This window comes from Triticum aestivum, chromosome 4A, assembly GCF_018294505.1.
Source record: "Triticum aestivum cultivar Chinese Spring chromosome 4A, IWGSC CS RefSeq v2.1, whole genome shotgun sequence".
NCBI classification, from domain to species: domain Eukaryota; kingdom Viridiplantae; phylum Streptophyta; class Magnoliopsida; order Poales; family Poaceae; genus Triticum; species Triticum aestivum.
The window spans coordinates 613,899,787-613,904,305 of NC_057803.1; the positions used below are offsets into that span (position 1 = coordinate 613,899,787).

At 46.6% G+C, this 4,519-nt stretch overlaps 1 pseudogene; it reads left to right on the forward strand.

The window, feature by feature from the left end:
* Positions 1-1,325: 1,325 nt before the first annotated feature.
* On the forward strand, positions 1,326-2,874 carry LOC123084067 (F-box protein At4g09920-like; annotated as a pseudogene).
* Positions 2,875-4,519: the final 1,645 nt, after the last annotated feature.

Here is a 4,519-nt window from a genome sequence, read left to right on the forward strand (position 1 = left end):
AGGAGAAAGTAGGGGAAGGGTAGGAGAAGGGATGCCGCCGTGCCGTTCGTGATTCCGTTTTTCCCGTCTCTCTTCCAGCTCCTGGTCTTTTGTAGCAGCAATCAAGGCCATCTTTGACCCAAAACCAGCCCACAATCCACCACGGCACACCCAGGTGGCACAGTCCGTGACAAGATGCCACTTCTGGGCCTTTTTGACTGCCTTTTAAATTTAATTTAATTTTTGAGGCATTTTTATTTAGTTTAATAGAAACCAGCTTATGTTGTCAATTGTACACAACCTGTTTTCATCACACTCGGCCTGTTATCATCTAAAAAAGGGTCACTTCTGGATACTTTCGACTGCTTTTTTCATTTTCATTTATTTATTTTGGCATGTTTAGTTCATATTAATTTTTTGAGGTGATTTTAGTTTAATTTGATATTAAAACCATCTTACATTATAAACCATACATAGCCTGTTTAAATAACATTTTCATCACACTCGGCCTGTTTTCCTTGATGGACCTGAACAACTACTTAAGAAACAAAACTGGCCCAGTAACGGTGAGCTTTTACAAGGTCTGGCCCGTCATATATGCCGGTGAGAGCCGGTGATTGAGAACCCGGTTCTCGACGCCGCTGGCACGTTGATCGGGTCGTCGGACCATTGCTTGCAGGTTAGTACGCCTTCCTTTAGTTTCTTCTCAGTCATAGTAATGGGAATTGGAGGGTAAACCCTAGCTAGCTAGCTAGCTACTTAAAAGGGCACCAGATCGAACTAACAATTACTAACTGATTCCATCGGATCATGCCAAGATGTGGTGTTAATTGTGGATGATTCCCATGTTATTGTTATTGTGGATGCCGCTCTGTGCGTGATTCGATCGGCCATTCGGTTGCTAGATTGGAATCTTGTCTTGTACGCAGAAATGGCTCGATTCATATGTGATTTCTGCATTTTTTTGAGCATCAGTACAGACGCAAGCGCTCATATACACGCGCATACACTCACCCCTATGAATGCACACACGCACACCCTACCCCTATGAGCACCTTCGAGAGACTGAGCCGGCATATCATCTTAAGATTTACGAAGTCACTGTAGGCGCCTCGTCGTCGACGGGAACGTCTCCTCCCACTGAAAGCGCATCACCGGAAATCCTGAAATAAATTCAGGAATAATGCGAGCACCAGGATTTGAACCCTGGTGGGTTGGGGATACCAGTGTCCACCTAACCATCTCAACCACAGGTTGGTTCGCTATGTGATTTCTGCATTGATATCTTGAACTATTGTATTACTGATGCACCTCCCTGGATTCATGCAGCTAACCTGTTTGACGAAATGTCGGCGCCAGCATCTACTCCCTGTCGTTCCAAGAGCGCGCAAGGCACCTAAAATGGCATCGACAGGCTCAGCGGCCTTCCAAGTGAGTTGCTCCACCGCGTGATGTCCTTCCTGCCCATGTCGGAGGCTGTGCGCACAAGCCTGCTCTCGCCGAGCTGGCGCTATCTCTGGGCATCTACGCCATACATCCGCATCAACCACCACGACTTCATGGATCATAACGAAAAGATGGAGAAGTTCGGGGACCGTTTGCTGCTCTTGTGCGACAGCACTGCTTCCTTGGATGAAGCCCGGATCATTGACCACTCGGTTGCTAGTACCACATGTACTGTGTGGATTTGTCATGTCATCATGCACAAAGTTCGTCACCTCCATGTTTCCGGATTGGGCCATCTGGATAGCTCAGCCATGCCTCCTTCTAACCACCTCAAAACAATCAGGCTCCAATTTGTCATATTGGGACATGGGCTCTTTAGGCCGCTCAACTACAACTGCCGAGTGCTTCAACTTCTACAGCTGGAGGATTGCGTTTTGTTTGACCTGAAGGAGATCTCATCCAGGTCACTCAAGGTTTTGCATATTATTAACTGCCTTATCACCGGGAGTCTCCTGATTTGTGCTAGCAATCTTACCCATCTCTCTATCCTAGACACGCATAGTCATTCCGGAGCTATATTAGTCAGGGATCTGTCTTCTCTAGTAACAGTCTTTGTTAGTGTAAGGACAATAGAGGGCCATGGTCTACTTGATGGCCTCTCACATGCCACAACCTTGGAGTTGCATGCACCATTACTTGAGGTACGAACTAGTTCTTTTTATTTTCACATTCATACACGTTTAGATGAATATCTATATTTGATTCCTTAGTTAGATTTTCTTATATAGTTGCTTTTCGGGGTTTAAATCTTAACCATTTCAGCTTACTTGTTTCCCCTCCTACGAGCTGGTATTGTTTTAATAAGCTAGCATGGAAAAATCATGAAATGATCAAACTATTCTACTCACTGTCTTCACCATCATTTTGATTTCATCTGGGATGAATATGAAGCTTTTGTTGCAGAGAGGTTTGTGGATATGCCCAATGTTCAGCAACCTGACAAGCCTAGTGCTGGGCCATTGCTGCATGGCTGCTGATTTCGACATGCTGCTTCGCATTCTCCAGCGCTCGCCCAAGTTGAAGGAGTTGACCTTTAAGCCCGAAAGGGTACTCACTCGAAACCATCTCTAAATACGAGTTGATCTGCTATAATAGTGGAACCCCTTACAATACTTCCACGTTAATGTTGACACTCTACAGGTGCAATGTGTAAGGTGCATGCATTCTCAATCTACTTTGCCACCATCAGGAGCAGCGTTGAGCTTGGGCTCCCACCCTTGCATCGAGAGGATCAAGATCAGCTGCTCGAAAGAAGATCCAAGTGTCAGCGTGCTAGTGGAGGCGTTGCAACCAATTGTCGGTGATGTGAAAATCAGCATCAAGCATATCTATCAATCAAGACATTGTTTTGTTTTGGGCACCTGCTACCTTAGACCAGTGCTAAGTTAATGTGTTGAGACCATTGTTTTGGGTACCGCTTGAAATTTCGCGATCCCAAGCGGTTACCGCGTTTACCGCTACCCCACAGAAAACACTCATACCGAGCCAAAATATTCGAGTTTTTTTGAAATTTGAATTCAAACGATCACTCTGCTGTTAAATAGGCGGCATCTCTGATGTAGCAACAACTCTCACAGTGGCGTAGTGGCAAAGGCTTGTTTTATGGAGCGCAGGTCGCGTGTTCTAGTCTTACCTTCTGCAGTTTTTCTTTTCTTTTTAGAATGCGAAAGTAAAAAACTAACAGAGTTGAAAAATTCTAGAGCGGCAGGAGTCGAACTCGAAATCTCTAACCAAGCGGCATCGGTAGCCTGCGTCGAATCTGTCCTCTAACTGTGCTAGCCACCGGAGCCGAAATCTCACCGCCGCCGGCCATGTCACCGCTGTCATTTTAGCCATTGGAGCTTGCGTCTGAGCGCGTCATCGTATTGAGACCATCTATAGGAACTCGTAGCACCCACGGGTTTGCCCTACCGTGCCATGTAGCGTTCCTCCAAGCAAGCCCGAACTTCGGCCGCCGCATCGCTCGCCGCCGTCATCACTGTAGGCTGCGCCAGCTTCCCTCGCATGCTCCTCTAGACGCGGATCAACTCCAGCTACCAAACGTGCCTGCCCGCGAATCAACTAGTGTTATTTGCAAAAAGGTAGGCTCATAATTAGTGGTTTTTGGCACAAAACTGTAGAATTGTGGCTTCTGCAACCCTAGCCTCTAATGTCTATGTTTTTGCAATTCACTCCTTTGGTTGCAAACTGATTACCATGCTCTGCTATAGCACTGTTATTCCTTTTAATACTCATCAAAGATGTGTTACATACCACCTTCACTAATCACTCAAGAGTACAGGATTACAGAGATTTGGGTAGCTGATTCACCATGGATACAAGAAGCAGCAGGAAGGAGAATCGAGGGAGAGAGAGAGCCAGGGGTAGGAGAAAGGTAAGGGAAGGGTAGGAGAAGGGATGCCGCCGTGCCGTTCGTGATTCCGTTTTTCCCGTCTCTCTTCCAGCTCCTGGTCTTTTGTAGCAGCAATCAAGGCCATCTTAGACCCAAAACCAGCCCACAATCCACCACGGCCCACCCAGGTGGCACAGTCCGTGACATTCCCCCGCCCTTGAAAACCGGCTTGCCCCCAAGCCGGTCGACAACAAGAACTGCCAGGATCCCACAATAGAAGTACATCATCTAATAGCTGGTGCAGCTTGTTGGAAGGTAAATGCCTGAGGTTTTTGCGAGTATGATGTGTGAAACAGAGCTCGAGATTGCATAGCTGACCTGAATCCCATGGCAATGTGACTGATACATTGTCCACATAGCCAACGTGATCAACATGCTGTGGCAACTGAGCACTAATTTGATACACACACCTCCTAGGAAAGAAAAGGTGCCAGTTCACAGCAGCCTGTACAATTTGCTCGCTGACAGGAATCTCATTGTTGTTAACCGCCATAACAAACAGCCTGACATCACACTCTTGGAGAATCAGAGTAACCATTGTTCCATCGACAGCAACATCAAATCGTGCAAGTGATGGCGCTGGCCTGTGGTTCTTCAGAAAACCTTTAACTGGAATAATTAGTCCGGTGAGCCATTCTCGTA